This window comes from Tamandua tetradactyla, chromosome 13, assembly GCF_023851605.1.
Source record: "Tamandua tetradactyla isolate mTamTet1 chromosome 13, mTamTet1.pri, whole genome shotgun sequence".
NCBI lineage: Eukaryota > Metazoa > Chordata > Mammalia > Pilosa > Myrmecophagidae > Tamandua > Tamandua tetradactyla.
Window position 1 is genome coordinate 20415262 of NC_135339.1, and position 22296 is coordinate 20437557.

Genomic DNA, 22296 nt, shown 5'->3' on the forward strand with positions numbered 1-22296 from the left:
AGCTTTAGAAGGTGTTTGTCAGCTGGTGGAATCCGAGGATCTTGATGGCCGGTTAAGACACTCTAAGTTTCCACTTCTTAATGGACTCCAACTCATTGTTCTCTCACCAGCCTCCAATGCTTAAAACCTTGTGTTCGCCTAAACACACACAAACACACACACACACACACACACCTTCCCAAGTCTGCAGAAATCCTTGCTTTCAGTGACTCAGGCATTCCGGTGAATGGAAAATTACCAAATGAGCCACAGCCACCCCTTTTCAAAAGAATGATAAAATAACATCTAATACCCTTAACTCCAAAGTGACACTGAATATCATCTCGCAGTGCCTTAGGGTCATTCATATGAATATGATGTTATAAAAAATGTTCTGCTTGATAGAATACCAGATAAACCAGCTTTTATTGGATTTCATTTTCTACAAGGAAATGAGCTGACATCTAAGAAGACTCAATCCTAATAGCTAGGCATCAGTCCCCGAAGTTGTCACTACACCGACTCGGCTTTAGAAGTGGGCATCTCTCAAAGCAGAGATCCACTTTGCCTCGCCCTGCTTCCTGCTGCCGAGGACCAGAGCGAGCTCTATTTTGGTGATGGAAACAACATGACATGTGACATTCCTGCACCATGGACTGCCCAGAAAGGATCTCCCTGTTCCAATTCTTTTCATGTTTGCAAATCTAACCTTGGGTCCCTCTCACCCAGTCTCCCTAATGGAGGAATTAGAAGCAAGAAAAGACACTGTTGTGACCACACTGAATGTTATAGAAAAGACCACTATCTTGAATTAGACTACAGATAGAACCCGATTCTTGACGTTTAAAAATGTTTCAGGCACACAACCATCATCGGCCATATTTAGTCATGCACTTAATCTTCAGCAAATGTTGACTCTGTCCTGGCACAACATTTGCTTGTCACAATGTGCTTGGCACAATGGTTGAGGCTGAAAGTGTTGCTGTTTATCATACGGACTGCTGGTAGCTGAGATTAGACAGTTCACAAAAATACTAGGATGTTGAGTACCAAGTGCCCTGTCAACAGACATTTCAGAGGCTGGCTAATAAACATATTTTTGAAATGTTCAACCTCATTAGAAATTAAGCCAGGCAATGAAAAGTAAAGTGAAAGGTTTTCTTTTTTTTAAAACCTATCAAAATAGCCAAGGCGGGGAAAACACAGCTCCAGTGTTATATAGAGCATGGAGAAATGGGCACTGATATACTGATAATGAGAGAATGAATGGATTAATAGCACCTAAAAGGCAATTTGCCAACCTGCTTCAAGGACTTGAAATATTTTTAGGAACTTTTCTTAAAAGTGATAATTATTGATATGTACAAGATTTAAATACAAAACTGTTCATTGAAAATATCCTTACACCCCACAATACAAATGGTACATGATATGCGCGTGGGGGGATATAAAGGGCCACTTGGCTCTCCAGGGTGATTACATTTGGTTGAGAGGAATTAGAGAGGGATTCCACGGGAGGCAGTGGCTTTGAACTGAGTCCTAAAAAAAAGGAATAGGACTGTGACATGCTAGACAGGAGATGGACGCCCTAGGAGAGGGGAGTGGGGAGAGGGCCCAGGGAAAAGAAAGCAGACGTGTTTATGACAAAACAGGAGTGGCCTAGTCTGGCGGAAGCACAGACATGGTGAATGGGGCAGTGGAAACAAGGCTGCTTGCCACAGTAGGCTGTAGCAGGTTGAGGACAACCATGAACAGGCTCTTTTTTTTATTTTGGTGGGCAAGTGGGAAGTCGTAGCCCCTTTTTTTTGCATGAAAAAAGTTATCATCAGAGCAGTGCCTTGGGAAGGCACTCCATTTGAACTGTACAAGATAGGCTAGGCTGGACAGAGACAGAGGCTGGGAAACAAGTTCAGTTATCACAACACATCCATTGTTTCCCAAGAAACAATTCACTCCCTATTAATACAAAAGAGAACACCTCGCCTGGCTTAGTTTCATTGAAAGGCAGCTTCTGACCAGAGAATTAAAACAAAACAAAACAGCTTCCCTACGCCCTATCAAAACAGGGCTAGCGAATGATCGGTCTCCATTTACAGGTTATCAGAACCTACTATCAATTTCCAATTAAAATGACAAGGTACAAGGAAGGCCAAAACATTTAAAATACAGAGCAAGTGAGAGTAGCAGGTGAGATTCTGCACTAACACACTGTCCAAATGGGGTCTGTTGCTAATAACCCAAGGGCTAGAAAAGCGAGGTAAGTAACTTATCAGTATTTACCGCTACAGCGTAACAAAAGTTTTAGATGAGTATAAGTTGAGATTGGGTGTGAAGCTGGTAACTTCTTCCCATCAGCCCAGTATCTTTTTATATCTACTGATTTACAGCCGTTTTGAGAAGTGTCCTAAAAAATACATGAATTTGAGCAGCATCTGTGACTGGAGATACGAGCTAATGCTGATCAGTGCCTACTACATGCCAGGCACCATTCAAAGTACACAAACTAATTCATTTATTCTTCATAATAACCTTATAAGGTAGATACTAGGATACATTTACATACCACGAAACTGAAATTGGAGAAGATAAATAATTTATCCAGAGCAGCAAAGCTAGTTAGTGGTGGAGCCAGGAATTTGAACCCAGGTGGTCTGGTTCAGGATTCCCTACTATTAATTTCTACTTATACAGCTGCCCACTAAAACACTCCTCAGATCATTTGCAGGTATGGCAGTGGATGTGTATAGATGTATGGGTGCGTATACAGGTGCTGGGGGACCATGAGAAATAGACCCCAAATGTTGGGGAGCACTGTGGAACTTGAACTCAGGCCCACCCTACAGAAGGAAAATGTACAAACGAGCCTGGTTTTTGGCAATAGGACCTGGAGGTAAAAGAGGATAGTGTTTCCAAGTAGTTCTTACAACCCAGGCTCACCTACTCAACCCAGTTGTATGCACACACCGTGGGGCTCAAGGGACTCCATCTAGCTAAATCTAACAGAGCCAAGCACCTTGCCGGGGTAGCCCTGCTGTGAGACCCATGTGACATGACATAAAGGCCTGCTTTATAAGTCAAGGGGTCAGTCCCTACCCATGTTACAGCAGGAACTACAAATATTATTCTACCCACTGGAAATGCTGACTTGGGCAATAGCCTTTAGTAGGTGTGGAAGAGCTAATTTCAGGTGGTCAGCTTGAGAAGGAAAAGCCCTGGCAGGCTGTTGCATGGCACTTCCAGGATGGAGGGGCAGCAGTGGCAGAGCTGCAAACTTGGAGCCCAGGGAAGGGAGGTCAGCCCAGAGAGAGCGACAGCAGTGGTGAGGAGAGCCCAGACTAGGGTTCACTGGTGCATGGATGACACAGGAACTACTGAAGTGGTTAAGAAACTGACTAAACTGATACCTGAGAAGAGAGAGACTGTTCCTTGGTGAGGCCTAGAGATATTAAAGGGGAAAGAGAACCACACTGGGTGGGGAAGATGTTGAGAACCACTCACGTTTTTAAAACTATATGCAATGATCTCTCTCTGAGTTGCAACAGAATTTATTTTATGTAGGACAAATGAGGGTCCAACTGGATTCCTGGGCATCCCTTGCAGATGTTGTACTACAGGAGATGCTCCTTAGGACACTGCTGGAGACCCACACTGCATGGAACATCTCCCACTTGATAATTACACACACATAATGAGCTTTCTGTGATGGGATCTGGGCTACATGGAGAATCATTCATGCCAAGCACACAAAGTCCCTGTCCTTTCCCTCTACAGCGCCATCCTCACAGCAGGTGCTGTCCAAGGCCTTTCTTGGGGCATGCTCCTAGAAGACTGTCCCAGTGCCACTCGAGAGCCTTTGAAAATTTTCATGGATGAGAGAACTTCACAGATGGAGTTTATATCCAGGAGCACAAATGTGTATCATCTCCATCCTTAAAGCCAAGTGAACGGCTTTACTTTGAGCTCATTTGGCACTTGGTCTCCGTCACTAGACCACCACTTCCCACACATTCTCTGAGACAAAGGAAACTTTGCTTTAATTTCTGCTACCGGGAGCATTCTCTGTCGACAAGGGAGCTGGATCGCTTGACATCAGAGGCCAGAACCTGCAAAGCGTTGACAGAACTTCAACCTCCTGCTCTTTATTGCCTCCATCCACACCAGCAATTCAGTGTTTTCCATCTGTGCTGCCCTGGAAGTTGGGGCGGTGGCTGCACTTACAACAGACGTGCAGCCAGCAGACTTGGGAACTGTCCTGGGACCCTGGAAGCCTTCATTTTCCTCCACATATAACCGCCATGAAAAAGTCTGCTTTTCCTGTTACTGTCTAGAACCAGGGCTCCGCGGACAAAAACGCCGACAAGCTGTTGGAGAATTAAACCACTTTCTTTGCCAGTCCTTTCCTTTCTCCTCCCCATACAACTACGAAACTTGGATTGTGTAGGCAAGTATTAAAAAAGAAGAACTTTACAGTATTAACTCAGGCAGCAATCAGAGAGCTAGTTTTTTTTTTTTTTTTTGAAGTTGGTAAAAAAACTACTCCCATACTTAATTTAATTTAAATCATGTGAGGAATGTTAATTTGCTGGCCATTTAATGCAGACTTGAACCCTTTCTTTGCATATGGGCCTGTTGATTTCTCATTATATAGCAACAAAAATTTCCTGTTTTGTTTTTCTTTAAAGGGGAAATAGAGCTTATCTTGCAAGGTAATCTGAGTGCAGACTCCAGAATTTTGCCACTATTTTTCCTGTCTCCTAATTTTTTACAGCTGCCTTTCCCCACTTAATTCATTGTTGTTCTTCTTGTTATGAAAAACTAAACCTTACTGAGACTTTCCAAAACATTCATCTTGGTTTTCAAGAAAAAAGAAATCATTCTGCACACTCACATTTCATTAGTTTTACAACATTTAATTAAACTGCATTGTTACAGCATAAACAGCTAACACAAATAGGCTGGGAACAGACTCAACTGCCACTTGATAAGCATATAGTTCAGCTGGTGAGAGCAGAAGTTCTTGGTTGAGCAAGGGAGGAGCCTACTAGCTGTGCATATTCAGTACAATATGTGCATCAGCTCATATGTTCCACAGAAGGATGGTGGGCGTTGTGAACATACCAATACAACAAGTTCATGAAGTAGAGGCTGGCTAAGAATGCTTTTACTGTGTGTGTGTGTGTGTGTGTGTGTGTGTGTGTGTGTGTGTGTGTGTGTGTGTGTGTGTGTGTGTGTGTGTCTGTCTGTCTGTCTGTCTGTCTGTCTGTCTGTCTATACATACTATGATGGTTTGAAGTTATGCACCCCAGAAAAACATGTTCTTAAACTTAATCCATTCCTGTGGGTATGGAACCAACTGTAAACAGAACCTTATGGTGACTCTTCAGTTAAGATGTGGCCCAATTCAATGACGATATGTCTTAATCCTGAAATTTAGACACAGAGAGAGGAAGTCATAAAGGGATTAGCAGGAAGCCGAAGGCCAACAGAACACAGAAGATTAAGGAGAGGCCCACAGAGGCCACCATGGGCACTGTTATGTGACAGAGTAGCCCTGGACCAAGGATTACCAGCAGCCAGCCCAAGAACACAGTCTTTGGAAGAAAGCATTGTCTTGATGGTGCCTTAATTTTGGATTACTCCAAGCCTCAAAACCATGAGTCATAAATTCCCACTGTTTAAGCCAATCAATTGCATGACATTTGTTTTGGCAGTGAGAAAATTAAAACTGATATATACGTATAATTTTCTGAGATGACACTTAGTTTTAAAAAAAAACAGAACAATGTATTTATTAAGATTGCCTGGCAAGACCAATACGGGAAAAAATGACCCTAATTTATACTTGCACACACACAGGGACCCGATGTGCCCTCAAGAAATGCCAGAGTCCATAAAGGCTGTGCTTTGAGCATGCACTTTGCATCCACTTGGTTGGTTTATGAGCAAGTAGACTCAGAAGTCAGAATCTGCTCTTCAGGCTCAATTTCAGGGAAATGTTCAGCCGGGTAGCTGGTGTGAGGAGTATCCAATCTTCAGCACCATCTACTTAGGATGGTTTTTAGTTGGCAATGATATGAGGAAGAATGCTGAGACATTTTTGACCAAGATTGTGCTTTTATTATTCCATGTACACAGCTTGTCATAACCTAAGCTCCCTCCACAACTCTGACCACCACTGAATGAATGAAATGAGACCTGAGCTAAAAGCAACCTCTTCAATAAGCTGGTCAGAAGTATATGAGATGTCTTGTAATGAGAGCAAGAAAAAGAGAAAAATGCATTACAAGATGGAAAGGCAATAGAATAGGGCAGAAGTGGAGACACACAAAGAAGGCAGGAAGCATGAGCCAGGATGTGGAGAGGAAGGAGAAAGTTAATAAACAGTGTGAAAAATTGGCAGGGGCGAGGAAGGATGAAGGACCCACATCTCGAGCACAAGGACTCCTTGCTCCTCCGTATTTCCTTACAACATTCCCAAGGCTACCTCAAAGAGCCCCCGAGAAGTTCCCCAATGCCAGCAAGCACAGAGGATGACTTGAGTCTGGAACAAAGAAAAGTTTTCATCAACAAAACAAAACGTGTTGATACCTGCAGAATGCCTGTGGGTTATCAGCAATTGCCAAAATTATCTGCAAAAAAAAAAAAAAAGACAAAACTATTGTCTGAGAATGGTATTCCCTTCTAAAATTTGGAAGAGAGAGAGAAGAAAAAACGCAGATCCTCATGGTTAAGTAGTTAATGGAAAAATCAGCTCCATCAGGAATATCCTCAATAGTATTAAGGCCAAACAAGGCAGAGAGCTGGTGTCTCTGGTGAAAGTCCATCTCAGGGGCCATCCATGAATTTGTTCATCAGGACATCCCTTCTCTCTGTCAACTTGCCTCTCTGGGGTTTGAATGTCAAAGTGCGATTGATAATTTTTAATTCTTCTCTGTTGCACATAATCGCATTCCATAGCTATCTGAGAAGATATGGGAAAGGGAGGTGACTTCTCACAGTATGAGCTTTATTATTCTTTCTCCAACTCCTCTAGATCAGGTGGAAAATAAAAATGTTAGGACATACAGCCATGACTTTGTGTTGCTTCACTCAGCATTAGCAAGGAAAACAATTACCTGCAGGTTTAGGACAGACAAAACACTCTGGAACTGTTCCCTGTGAGTGGACAGAAGTTGAGGTCACTGCTGTTTGCAGTTCTGCTTCATCTTCAGGTAACTTCCTTTAAGCTCTCTCCCTCCAGCAGGATGCAATCGTGAATCAAGGCTCGACCACCAGACCATTTCTTCCAGTCTCATGCTTTCCTCTAAATGGGAAACCCTAAGGTGGGATCCCACTCCCTATCTTCACTTTACTATGGTTTCCTGCCTTGACTGGTAGTATGTTATTTTACTCTGTGTACTTATTTAGCCATCAGTGCTAGTATTTTTTGTTGTTGTTGCTAAAGAGTATTTTTTTTTAAAAGAATCCTTTATCATCTCAGGTGTAATGCAAACAGAAAAAATGAACAGAAAGATATTCAAATTCTAATTAGTGCATGTAACCTCCAAATTTACATTTTTCTAAACACAGCAATCTGTTTTCATAAACACTGTTTCATCAAGTGTCAGCTAAATGGGAGGGAGCATCATTACAAAGTATTGTGGGAAGTAAAGGGAGGCACCTCTGAAGAATGAGAATTCTACAAACCTCTCCACACAGAACATAGCAGAACACTGGAAGACATTCAGCTGTCTAAATTTCCCGCCATCACAGTCCAAAAAGTGCTCATAAGAAGAAGATAAGGGAAAACCGGTTGCTGCTATTTCTACTGCAGTCATCTGCATGAGTAAAATCAACTAAGTATTTATAGAAAAGGGAGAGAGAAGATAAACAAATGCTGTCTTATTTGTCTTCTGCAAAGGCAAAAAATATATAATTTGAATCAAAAGTATCATCTAGATTCTGGATTAAAAGACACTGTTTTAAAAGACACTCCCTAAAAACATGTTCTTAGCTCAGTAGAAATACCAAAAGTGATAATGTCATACTCCTCAATTTTCCATGGACCATATGACCCCAAATTCCTAATTTTGTGATGAAGAAAGAGGCAGCCCTCAGTTCCTGTTCAAGACCTACCCATAGGATGATGGTTCAGAGGTTTGGTGAGACAATTTAAGGAGCAGGCTGGCAGAGTACAGAAGCTCCTTTGCTAGATGGTGAAACTAAGAAGTGGGGAGCAGTCAATTTTTGAAAAGAATTTAGCCTATTTAGCCTGGCCAGTACTGAGGACAGAAGCCAAATCTCCATTTATTTGTGGCCAAAGGGGCTGGATTTAGCACTCCTTTAGGGGCCTAAGTCCCAAGGGTTTGACCTGGTACAATTACTATTGAGTTTTGCCAGCAAGACCAGGATTCTTTTTATCAAGAGCAAATAGCTTGCTGGAAGCATTTTGATAAGAACTTACCAAAACATAGCATGAGCTGTCTTCACAACACATTACTCCCCTGTTTGTTCAATAGCAGTGACATTTAAACGGCAGAAAGCACAGAGCAGAGAGAGGCAGCCCGAGAAAAGGTGTGAGTTTCATGTGTGCTGGCGGCATCAATTTCAACCGTGATACACTTGGCAAAGACTGTTAGCAAAACATTTACCCAGAATGGGGAGGAGGAGCTCCTGGTCCTGTTACCTCAGCTGAAGATACCGGGTCACCCTTGCAAAGAGATGCCAAGAGGAGAGAGAAAATTCCCACCCCTGGTCACTAAAGCCCCCACACTGTGAACTTCCTAGCTAGACCTTCAAGAAATTTGGGGAAAGCATGTGCTTCATTCTGAGGGTAAAAAAAGACAACTTCAGACAGGGAGGAACACGCTTGGGCCCAGAGACAGTGGGAGAGGTGGCACAGGGAGAGAGGCGGGAAAGAGGGAGAAGAGCAAGAAAAGACAGAGGAAAACAAGAGTTAAGGAAAGTAAAAATAAGGGTGGGGGTGGGGGAAACAAGTTAAAGGTATCTCACCTCTTCAGCTGTCTTCCTAAGGCTCATCTCTCATTCACTCCATCCAACCATCCATGCATCCATCCATCCAACCATCCATCCATCCAACCATCCACCCGTCTGTCCATCCATCCATCCATCCATCCATCCATCCATGCATCCATCCAACCATCCACCCGTCTGTCCATCCATCCATCCATCCATCCATCCATCCATCCATCCATCCATCCATCCAACCATCCACCCATCTGTCCATCCATCCATCCATCCACCCAACCATCCACCCGTCTGTCCATCCATCCATCCAACCATCCATCCATCCATCCATCCAACCATCCACCCATCTGTCCATCCATCCATCCATCCACCCAACCATCCACCCGTCTGTCCATCCATCCATCTATCCATCCATCCATCATCCAGTTATTAATTCTACAAGTATCTGCTGGATCCCCTAATATGATACAAAGCTTGAGAGGGCACAGAAATCCACGACTGCGCTCAAGAACCTTAAAATCCACAGAGACGGCAGAATACTGAAACAACTAATTAGACCACAAGGCAAAAGGAGGCACTATCATCCAGTTAATAAAAGCAACAGTTAAAAAGGCAGCTAACATTTGTGCTAACACATTTTAAGCACTTTCATGGAGGAGCTCATTTAATTTTCTCAATAACCCCCTGAGCTAGGGACAATTATCATCTCAATTTTACAGATGAGGATCTATCAAAGAGATATTAAAAAACTGAATAACGTGCCTATTATTATATAACTGTCAAGTACCAGAGACAGCATTTGAACCCAGACCACTTGGTTTCAAGTCCATACTTTTATCCCATGCAAATACTGCCCTTTCCTGAAACAGGGAGCAGGGGTATACTTTATCAGGAAGGCAGGGTTCCTATGGAAAACACAATTGAGAAGAGGAGAAAGAGAGAGGCAGATACAAGGAATGGGGCAGCAAACAAAACAGCAATGTTAGGAGCTGGGAGAGCCAGAGGGCCTAACATCCAGGTCAAGCAAAAGAAAACTAATTACTTAATCGATTGGGGATCAGCTGATGGATAACCATAACAACTTCAGTTTAGTGTTCACTGAAAATTTACTGTGTGCCAGAAACTATACCAGGGTTCACATACATTATCTGATTTTGAGCTCATAACCCTATGAAGTCAATACAGTTATCGCCATTTTACAAAATAAGGAAACTGAGGCATTGAGATAGTGGGAGGGAAAGTTAACAGAGCTGGCATCTAGTATCTACCTGTTACCTGCCTACTGGCTAGAAGGAAAGCTCCACAAGAGCTAGGACTAGAGCCTCACACTGAAGATATGCCAAACGTTGGCTGACTGACTAAAAGACCACATAGACAGGCAGAAAGAAGACGACACCTGAAGGTGCCAATGGGTTAAAAAGGCTTCTGGCACCAAGTAAGATGTGCCACCCCAAGCAGGAGGACAATCCACCACAGCAGATGTTGGCACATCTGATTCTGAGAAGTAAGATGATCAGGTGCCTGTGGACCCCCTGGGATGCTGCTCTTGGGCTCACACACTCCCTTGAAAATACTGGAGACTAGAGAAGATGCACTAGCTGTTACCTGGAACATTCATTCCCCAGCTCAAATAATCACATCTTAGTCCCTTGCATTCCTGATAAACGTACTCAAACATCACCTTTTCAGAAAGTCCATCTCTGATCACGCTGTGTGAACTAGTACACAGAGTACCTGACGGATATTTCTTTATCTACTTCTTATTTGTCTCTCCTATCTCCTCCATCTCAGAAACTGAGCTCCTTGAGCAGGAACTCAATCTAGTTTTGCTGAACCCTGTATCTCTGGTACCCAGAACAGAATTTGACACACAATAGGTCTCAACACAGCTCTGTGGAATGAAGGAGTACAGAATCCTTCATGGGAAACATGAAGGGACTCAGAAGACAGAAGACAGTGACGGATCCTTAGGGTGCTCCCAGTCTGAATGAAAGATGTAGATTCCACCTACGGGAAAGGTGAATTGAATGACAGAGACAGGGTCTCCATCTTTAAGAAATTCCACACCACTCATAGGGAGAGGCAGGAACAATAACAACTCATAGTGACTGAAAAGCCAAGAAAAAGGTATGGTGAGGGGGAATGAAGAGGAGAAAGCGCCTGTATTTTATGACAGTCCAGCTAGGGGTTGGTAGTGCTGAAATATGAGGCCAGGACACAGTGTTCACGGAGGAGCCAAGGCAGGACCACGGCCCCATCTGACCTGCACCAAAAGGATTCCAGGCAACTCTGTGTTGACTGTTTTCTGGCATCTGCCTTTTGAAAGCCCATTTCACCCTGCTCCTTAAATATCTGATTCAGCTTCTCATAATGGTGCCTCCAACCCACAGAGGTGGGCTGGAAATACTGAGCCACCACCTCTGCCAGCTAATTGCTTCATTAACTGCAGCATCTCATTAATCTTACCATGAGCCAGTTTAATTGTGAGACTCCTTTCTACTCTCCTTTCTCTTTCTTTCCACTCATCTCTGCTCTCTCCCTTATTCCCTTCTCCTTATCTCCTTCCCTTTAAAGGTAAGTCGCTTCCAAAACCATGATTTGTATACTTGAGCTAGCAAGTCAAGATTATATTTATGGGTGGGGTAAGGGACATTTACTGAAATCTCAACATCAACTAATGTCTAAGATAAAGGCCAGTCAGGAAAGTAGTAAGTTATTTTTCTATTTATCTACTGAATTCCATGGTTAATTTTTCCTCCTTCATGTTAAGGTGTCAGTCTCAATTCAAGTCCTCAGTGTGTATGAGCTCAAAATAATGCTGATCTGGGCAGGCCACGGTGGCTCAGCAGGCAAGAAAGCTTGCCTGCCATGCCAGAGGACCCGGGTTTGATTCCCAGTGCCTGCCCATGTAAAAAAAAATAACGCTGATCTACAGCCTACAAACACAAAGCGCTGTTTTGGTCTTTGTATCTTAGAAAAACATTTCCTATATTTATCATTACTTTATTCAACATTTTTCCTTGCAGTTGGAAGGTCCTGCTTTTGGTTTTGTCTTACAGTCTGTATTCACATAAGCCACCTCAAATTATCCACAGAACAAGGTAGGGTATAAAAATACAAAATGAGCACAAATATAAAGGCATGTATACCTACTGGCAAATGGAAAATAAAAGTGTGTAAAGACATTTCAGAGGAAGACAAGAATGCTTCCCAAGGCAATTGAGTGATCGGAGACTGCCATAATCAGGATAAACAGAGTGGATACTACATACTGATAAAGAAGCCCATGGACAAATGGGAGCTTTGATTCCCCTACACCAGTGCTGGGGGGCTCCCCTTCAGACTTGGACTAGGTAACAGAGAAGAAGCTTTTCACACTGTAGAGTGCCAACTGAAAAACCTCATTGTCCTAATAGGGTCATGATTAAAACATGAATGGACTTAAATATAATTGGGGTGAATGTACATATTCTCAAACCACGATGAAGTTTTATAATAAGCTGGGATGTGCATTTGGGAGAAAGTAGAGAACCTCTGGAGCTCACAGAACTACCAGGTTCCAGGGTACTGCTTTCCTGGAGGGCCTCTGAGAAAATATGGCCTTGGGGTGGGGGTTGAGGAATCAGGGGAGAAGCCTCTGGACTTGGGGACGGTTTTCCTATAATGGAGGCAGGAGCACTAACAGACTTCACTCAGAGATCAAGACCAATAGCTCCCTCCCAAGATTTGCAAACCTCCATTAGTATCTGCATGGCCAATTTGGGGGAGACAACACGATGGCAGCAGGGCCTGCAAAAAGTCTGGTCTCTGTATTCCTTCCCTTGACCTCGCCTGCCTTAGATGCTTGACATACTGCATGGACCAAAAATAATAATAATAATAACAAAAGGCCTAATTGTCTCAGGGAGAGATTTTCTAGTCGTTTTGCAGGATCCCTCTTCATTTTTAACGCACTCCATATGCTCTGCTACCCGCAGACCCCAACCCCAGCAGCAGCAGCAATCTCTGCTGCCCTGCCATTTAAGTGTGAGGAGCCCCGGCTCTATTGAAGCTTGTCATCTTGCCTATTAGCTTGATGTCTTTATTCACAGACCATCTGTACCACTGAGAGATACAGAGGCAGCTAATGTCAATATGAACAAATGCCTCCTCTTTTACAAGAAATGTCAAACACAGGACAGGCTAAGAATGACCTGAGGAATACCAACAGATGTTCAGTACAAGCCTCTCAAAAATCAATCCTTTCTACAGGGACTAATTAAGATGAAATAAGGAGCAAAAGTAAAGAAATTTGTGTCATATTATCAGGAACTTCATCCTCACTTTCCAAGCTCATTATGGGCAGATTGGCCTGTGCCCTTTGAAAAAATGCTAAAAGAAGGGCTTCAGGGACGAGGGTACCAGGGAGGCCTCTGTTTGCCTCCAGTTCCGAACTGCAAAAAGAAAATCACTGAAAAAAAGAAAAAAAAAAAAGTGTTATATACACAGGCTGATTTTTTCTGGTCTATTTTCTTTAAATAATCACACACAGAAAGAATCCATTTGCAGCAAGTCTCCAAAAACATAAATAACAGGATGGGACAGATCTGATTGTGATGTTTTTCAATCTAGAAGAAAATAAGAGGGTTTGGCACCCTAGGCTTGGGAGTCCAGGCTGATGGGGACATGGAAAGGTCAGCCCCTGCAAGGTAAGTCAGTGTCTCCTCTACACTAAATTTTTCTTGTGTGTTCATCCTTTGTGAAAGGGCAGAATCTTATACATGTGTTAGCCTTAAATGGACATGGGCTTGCACTGCCTGAATTTTCAATGACACATCTTTGTCTTTAGGTAAAGAAGTATCTGCCATACAGAATATTTGCTGTTCTTCATTAAATTTTCATACACTCTGGTTGGGTAATAACCTTAGTACCTACATCCTAATAGAGTGATTCTAAACATTTCTCTGCCCCAATTCTTGGAGAATGATTTTATCAAACCCAACCCACTCCCAGGAGCTCACTTAAGGCAAGATGCAATTTGCCCTACGGTAACTACCTACCCTCTTCCTACCAGCTCAAGAAATTATAGAGGGAGGCAAGTGAAGGCAATGTGAATCTGCTCTAACCATTCACAAACTGCTTTCTCGGTACTTTAAGAGTAGTTACCATTGGTCTGTAGCTGCTCTCATAAAATGATTCCCAAACTTAACCAGTGGGTCATAGTGAGATCCTAAATGTCTTCAGGGTTCACCGACAGCAAAGCCTGGGGACACCTCCTCAGTGCTATGGCTTTGATTTTCAATCAAAGCAGGATGCACAGAGGGAATGAGTCAACACCCTGGAAAAGAACACTCCTTCTGTGGCTTCTGAGAGGCTGAATTTTTGGCATCTCTACCTATATAGTGACGGGAAAGAGGTACAGGGACTATTTTATCCACCAAGGCCTCTAATTAACTCTGCAGCAAAACACATCATCACCACCGCTGTTGTTACACTACAACAGACGTTCTTACAATATACCATCTATTAACATTAACAATACACCATCTATTAATAGCTGGGCCTCCCCATGTGCCATGTTTGCCAAAGTTTTCTCAAAGTTTTCTATCAGTCCGTACAAGAGTTTGGTCCTGGATAATACCCTTTGACCATGAGAGTGACTCAATCTCTTCTGGGTTTTATTCTGTGTGAATAAGCTCCATAGGAGCTGATCATCAAGGAACTGTTCTTGGAACTCCATCTGGGATGGCTGTCTGATTCTAGGGTAAAACTCATGGCAGAAAGTAAAATACCAGAACTCTAAAACCAATGAGCATTTATTTATTCATCATTGATCCCCCCAAGCTTACGCTGTAAGAGTAGCGCCTGGGGAGAAGCCACTTAAGGAGAGTTTGAACTGTAAGTCACTTGTTCTAAAATTCTACTCAGGGGACTCTACTAATGCAGAAAAGTTACAGTATGCTTTGTAATTCATTCTCAGGCAGGGTGGCTCTCCTATAGGACATGTCTGATGATGAGAAGAACTAACCCACTTAGAAGTCCTGGGTTGCTAACTACTTTTGGGAGACTGGAGCACTTGCCTCCCTTATTGAGTCTCTTATCCAACCTATTCCCCCATTGACATAACCAAGTACAATCCAATACAATCTCCATTCTTCCTTCTCCCTTTGTAATCATGAAACTGCTGTAGCTTTGCTTTTAAGTCTGTGACTCATTCAAGCAGGTCCACTGTCTCTGTCAGTTAAGTTTGTGTGGGAAAACCATGCTGAAAGGTGATCTTTCTCCTACCTAAGAAAGATTCTCAATTTGTAAGCTGCATCAGAAATCAGGCAGAGGCTAGGAGCTGGTTACTTCTCAGACCAAGGGCTTTTTATTGTTATTGTTTGAATATAACAGCAGCAGGAGTTGCCAGTTAGACATGGATGACAGAAAGAGTCTGGCAGCTCAAGGGCCCAATTGAAGAGAGTTCAAGATTAAACTTCTACCAGCCCCCAATACAGCCCTGGAATGGCTCTCAAATGTGGATAGACAGGGCATCGAAGGTGGAAAGAGAGAAACCAGACTTGCTGGAATAAACCTCAACACAATCTAGCTTCTCTTTAGTGCCAAAACGTCTGCCTTCATCAACCTCATCAATCAAAATGGCTGCCATAGGAGCACAGCCTTCTCTCCACGGTAACTACTGGGAAGACTGCTCACCCGAGGGGAACCAGTGAGATTTCAGCTGGGGTTTGAACCTTTTGTTGGATGTTAAAGTGCCTCTGGGAAGGGAAGGAGGGAATATGGTAAAGGGAATGAAGGCCAAAATCTTCCCGGGGAAACTTACTTCTAATGAAAAAGTCTGTGACTTCTTATCAACAGATTAATCAAGAGCTTGTTTGATGAAACTGGAACTAGGAAGTCTGGGCTTTTATCCTGGCTTCACTGGGCCAGTCACTGACCTTTTCTGGGCCTCAGATTTCTCAGCCGTAAACTGCATTACCTGAATGAGAGGTTTTGACAGTTCGTCCTAGATTTAAAAAACTATAATTCTGATAGTTCATTTTAACTGTCCATTTTACCTTTTCTAAGTAGAGCATCCAAGACAATTTATATGTACTGGCCCCAGAAGCAGCAGATTGAAATATCAGCTCTACCACTGTGACCTGTACTTAAGTGAGCTACACCCCCCTAATAGAGTAGAGCACTTGTTCTAACGTTTCTGCACACACACTACAGACACAAACACACACGCACACAACACAGGGCGCGGGTGGGTGTCCTACATTAACACCTCAGGGTCCCAGGGGCCCCTTCCCACCCCATCTGAGAACATAAACTGTGAGGAGTAACTCTCCACGCCATGCTATGCTTTCCACGAGCCCAAGCTGGTGGTACTCGAGGCGTCCAGGACACGGGAAACATCTGCAGTTTTGTGATTCTTCCTCGTTTTCATTCCCGTGATGCTCGTGTCTGCCAGGAGCAGAGAAAGGTCGCGGGCTCCATCTGGCCGCCCTGCCCCCTCCATTCTCTCCCTCGCCGCCCCTGTGCCCCCCTCAGGAGTTTCTGCCCGTTTTGTCACTTCCACCTGTTCTGACAGGTTCCCCTGCCTGACCCCAAGACAGCCCTTGGGGACATTAATCATATAACAGCCGGAGCCGTGAAAGAAACAAGGGTTTGGCTGGATACTGTTACCGTCTCTGTCACCTACTAATCATGTCCTATGACACGGAGGGGCTTAATCAGATGGTCTGCTCTCTCATTAATCATCCCGGGCTCTCTCAAACTTCACAGAGAGATTAAAGTTTAGCTCTGCTGCCTCCCCTGCCTCTTGCTGTCTCACCCTTCTCGAAAGAAGTTTCACTAGGGCCAGGTCTCAGGTTTCTTTTGCTTTACCAACCAGCAGGGCGACGTGAAGTGTCCGCTGCCTACCAGCCCCGCCACGCTCGGGAGGGAGAGGACGGTCCTCGCTTCTTTTCCACCTTCTTCTCCGCCCTTCCCCGCCACAATCCTTGTGCACATCCAGACACCCAGATCACAATCACACTTGATGGGAAAGCTGAGAAGCACAGACCTACACCTGCGCTGATAAGTCAAATAAAGATCTGTATATATGAACAATCTCTCCAATTCCCTTTAAGGATGAACAAAGGAGTATTTTTGAGTGTTTAATTGAGAGCAAGCCAAATTACAATAAAGCAGTGATTAAAAACATGACATTAAAACGGACCACTGGAGGCACAATCAGTTAGAAAGTGGGTTCCCAAAGTGACAAGACACTCCTCTTTGGACAATGCCAGTCCAGGATCATCCTTATGTGACACTTGGAAATTATAGCTTCAAGCAAGTTAAAAAAAAAAAAAAAAAAAAAGCCTGTATCCTCTATGAATTCTTTCCAGACCAAAATAAATATTATTGAAAAGACCCTCAAAAAAAAACCCAATCCATGAGAGCCAGAATATATTCTAGCTCAGCTGATTCATTCTTATACTTTTGGTGACTTTCTGAGCTTCAAAGGGGAAAAGTAAGTCCCAGGAAAGAGCTTCTCTCTCAGTATTAGTTTTGTACCTGTTTCGGGTGCTGTTGACTTTTGCAGTGTGCTACGATGATGGGAAACAAGGATAATATTTGCCCTCAGAGCTAGGAAAGAACAAATATTTTATCAACATCTAAATCATCCCTCATCTGGCAGGGGAGGAGGGGCCGACTGCTCAGCTCTCAGCAGCCCACACGTAAGCTGGGGAGCAAAGAAGGGGAAGCCAGAGTAAGGGGCTGTGGGGGGAATCTTCTACCTAAGTAAACTTGACCTGTCAATACCTGGGGCCATGTCCATTGCAAAGAGAACTCTGTGAAAACCCCAAACACCTGTGTCATCGCAGGGGCTCTGACCCTTTCCACCCCCATGCCAGGGACCTGTCTTACAGCCGTGATGCTGCCTCTTATGTTTCCAGTGGAAGCCAGGAATGGGGCTTGGGATGGTAGAGTATTTCTGTGCATATTTTGGGGGGCAAGGGCTTGCCCTGTTGTTATGTTTGTTTCCATTCACTGATCCTCCACCACTAGCCCCGAAATGACAGTAGGTGGAAACACTATCTTTCATTACACAAAGTATAAATAGTGTAATCTATCAGCGCCGTCAATCACAATGATTGATTACAGGCTGTCATAGAGAAGAGTGACATATTAGAAAAGTTTTGTTAACAATGCCTATTGCTAGTCAGCCTGCCACAGAGGCTGGTGATTAATGTGTTGTCAGCCTGTAATCCCACACCCTTGGCTAATGAGGCAGGAATTTATCATCTTTACAGAGTGGCAGATGTCAGGGAGAAAGGAATCCAAGTGCTGGAAACAATATACTTTTTCTTACTAGGCCTGACAAGTCTGACAGGCCGAAAAAAACCACAAAGCAGCTTTGTATAAGCACCAACTTAAAACGAGGAACTTTTCATTTGGCGTCTTCGCTTTAAATAGTGCTGCAAACAAGCCTCCAACCCCTCAAAAAAAAAAAAAACCATCACAAGAGGATGCTACAATGCTGAGCTCTGTGAACTTTGCACCCCATTCTTGACAGTCGGAGACCCCAGTAAAAGATTGCCATGAGGAGCAGACAGCTTTCTTTGAGAGAGAAGCAGAGAGGAACTTTTCACTTTTACCTGTGAACTTGTGACTAGAAGGAAAACAGAACAATTGGTGGCGGCTAGGCTTTGTGGCTTCCCTTGCACTGCCTGCGGACAGCTTTCACCTGGAGACACATCTCACGCTCTAGAGACACTGGCCTTTTTCCATACGGGTGAGAGATGGGGAGAAAGATAAGAAAGGGCCAGAGAGAAAAGCGTGACACAGGAAGCGTACACCCTTGGAAAATGACTTTCACCACCTTCAGATTGATTTGTTTTGCCTCATCCCCTGTCCTTCCACCCATCTCTTTCATTTTTTTTATTGGGGCAACAACTCCATAATCTCCAAGTCCAAGAAAACTCAAGTCCACTGAAGAAGAAAGAGCCTTCCTCAGAGGTCCTGCTAATGAAAGCCTTGTCCCTCTGCAACTCACCTCTTTAACTGCACCGGCCTCCTCTCCACACACTTCCAAGAAGAGCGTGGACTCCAGGTCAGGACCGCAAAGAGGGTGTCCTGCAGGGTAACTCAGTCTTCTAGGACAGTCTGAGATGCTTCTGCATCATGTTTGTGTATTTAGACTTGGCCTACATTGTCCATTCTCTTCCAAATAACCCATAAACCCTGTCCCACACATGGAGACACCCAATCTTTCCCATGGAGTATCAAAGATATCTCCGAACAAAAAGATGTAAACCCTTCTTTTACCACCAATGAATTCTGCCCCACACTGGAGCTAGGAAAAGGGAGTCTACCAGTTTAAACTCTCACGTTTGGAAACTTCTCCTCCCCTATTGAAAGCCACAGCCTGTTGCTTATTCTCATGTCAGTTTCCAGGGAAGGGAGCAAATCTTAAGTGGCAACATTCTGACCGATGTAATCCCTTTTCAAACACAGATACCTCTGCTAATGTAGACAAATGTTAGGCCAGAAAACCAAGAGGGAGGCAGTGAGCAGAGCTGAAAAAAAAAAAAAAAACCACTGCCTTCTGTCAACAGCACCCTCAGGCTAAAACACACAGCGAAGCATTAAGTAATTTAATCTTCGAAAAGCGGCATTAAGACTGCACCAGGGTCTCTGGAGCTGACGACATACCTGGTGCAGCGAGTGATGGGTTTGGTGGGCCAGAACCCACAGGCTCAGGAGGAAACCCAGGGCAATGCCCAGTTCCCCAGATGCAACGGGCTGGAGACTGCTGACCACGACATTCCCTGTGACAGGCATGGGGTCAGGGGTGGACAACTGGAGGGTCTGGGTGCAAATGCCCCACCGGCTCTTAGGGGGAAATCTGTGCAGGAGGCCAGCTGAACCCTGATGTTAATCAGGCAGCTCTGAGTGAAGGGTGACGAGGGACGGCGCCAGCTCCACTCTGCCCAGGCCGCTGCCGCCCTGGCCACAGATCTCATTCGGTGATAAGCAAGGAGCTGTGCAGACACCCCCTACCCTTATCCTGCACGAGAGAGGTGCTGAGTGAGCCTTCTACCCAGAGTCCTCCTGGTCAAGTCTTTTGCAGGTCTCCCCCAGGCCCATTCCTTACAGCTGCAAGAAGACAGAGCCCCCATCCGGCCCTCCAACTGGCTCCTCCAGGCCTGCCAACCTCCTCCGCCCCCCTTCCCCACACTTGCTCATGCAGCTTTCATTAACTCCCTCAGCCGGCAATTTCCATCCATTTGACGACAGATTAGAAGTGGAATTCAAAAAGAAAGTCACTTGACCTCCCATAATGTGCTTCTCTTAATTACATTAAAGATTTTCAAATGCAGCCTTACTCGGTTTGACAGGTAAGGTTTTAATCAACTTCAGGTGGTCACTTTTAAGTGCCTCCCAGCACTGGTGCCACCACGTTGGCGACCGGACACTCCCAATGTGGTTCTAATTTAAATGACTAATTTTGACATGAAGAAAAGATGAGAGCCCCTGGAGCCCCCACCACTTTGGTGGGGGTGATTTCTCAATTAAGATTAATGCAGCGAGCTGAGGCATGGTTGGAGGTTTATTTTATGGAGGTTGGAGCAAGTAAATAACATTTATCCTTTGTGTACATCTGCATATAATTACAGTAAAGTTTTCTTGTGTGTTAAATTATACAAACTCTTTAAAAGTGGGTGCCTAATGTCTTTTTCTAAAGCTGTGTTATTATTTTGGTCAAAAGTTGTTTACATTAAACAAATTCAATTTACTAAACTTTGACATGTTTGCACAACTGCATATAATTTATACTGGGAGCCTGAAACATGACTTTCAGATGAACTTTCTCAGTTCCAACGTGGTGGATTAGGGTTTGAACTTTTAGGGATAGTGGTTTGTTCTGCCCAAGTTTCCTAGCCAATTTAATTGATTTCATTTTCTTCTGCAAGGTCTTCTAATCATTTGTTAAGTATGTATGAGAATTTATGGTGAACCAAACACTGCTGGGTGCTGAGGATCTAATGATGGGCTTAAAAAAAAAAAAAAAGAAGCATAGAGTCCCCGTTCTGAGGAGCTTGAAGATTATTTAAAAGCGAAAACCAAGATAACACACAAAGACACGTTAAATCGCAAAGACAACAAGACCTGGGAAGGAGAGGTACATCCTGCTTTGAGAACCTAAAACGCAGCAGGATCTGATGTGGCCTTGGCAGTCAAGGAAGGTTTCCCTGGGGAAATGAAAACCTAAGTTGAGAACCAAAGGATGACAAGGACAAGATTACCTAGCTTACGGCTGAATTGTGTCCCCCAAATTGATATGCTCACATTCTAACCCCCGGTCCTGTGAATATGACCTTATTGGAAATCTTTGACAATGAGATTAGTTAAAATGAGGCCAAGCTGGATCAGAGTGGATTCGAATCTATTGTGACTGGTATTATAAGAAAGGGAACTTTGGGCACAGGGACAGACAGACAGGGGGAGAACACCTTGTGATGACAGAAGCACAAATTCAAGTACCAGAGCTGTAAGTTAAACACCACCAAAGATTGCCAGCAGTTACCAGAAATGGGAAGAAGCAGAAGGGGACGCCTCCCTAGAGGCTTCAGAGGGAACACAGCCCTCTGACATCTTGATTTTGGACTTCTGGCCTCAAGAACTGTGAGAGAATGCATTTCTTTTGTTTTAAGCCCCCCAGCATGTGGTCCTCGGTTACTGCTGCCCTAGGAATCCAAGATGCAAAGACAGGAAATCCTAGGGTTCAGAACGGGCAAAGGTCTGGGCTTGATGGAGGAAGATAGCTAAGAGCACCTAAAAGAAGGTGAGTGTGTGTGAGAGCTGTGGACATCCTGAGATGGGCAGGAGGGCAAGGACAGGCAGGGTGGGACAGGCGACATTAGGGAGCTCTGTCCTCATCCTAAAGGCAACTCTAAGGCAGGGACAGGTTTTTAAGCAGGAGGATGAACGGGTTTGTTTGCATTTTTGAGAAGATCCCTCTACTTCAGGGGAGCAGGGTCAACTGGCAAAGGGTTAGAAGTCAGAGCAGGAGACCACTTTGGGGACTATTAAAGGAGTCCAGAATTTTAAAAAGGAAAACCACAAACATGATGTGGTTTGAACGAAGCTATGGGTGGTGAAGAATGAGAGTAAGAGGGATTTGAGAAAGGTTGAGGCAGTAAAACTGGTGGAATATTGGGATAGATTTGTTGTCCCAAGGGGGTATATCCAGGACGACTATCATTGCCCTGACCTGCATGTCTGCAGGGGTGGCAGTGCTGTTCAGAGGTCCCTGAAACAGGACCAGCTCTGGACATGAGGAGTTTAAGGGTCCTTTAAGGCACCTGAGAAGTGTCGAGAGACAATGGCATA

At 44.1% G+C, this 22296-nt stretch overlaps 1 protein-coding gene and 1 long non-coding RNA gene across 20 annotated transcripts in view; both read right to left on the minus strand.

Moving 5' to 3' along the window:
- The window catches only part of LRMDA (leucine rich melanocyte differentiation associated), a 1434085-nt gene that overhangs the window by 503611 nt on the left and 908178 nt on the right, over positions 1-22296 (minus strand). The window lies entirely within an intron of this gene.
- Positions 9345-22021, minus strand: LOC143653669 (uncharacterized). The gene is made up of 3 exons (XR_013161468.1): positions 18956-22021; positions 15752-15907; positions 9345-13396 (listed from the first exon to the last, which is right to left on the minus strand). It is a non-coding gene; the product is annotated as an uncharacterized LOC143653669 (long non-coding RNA).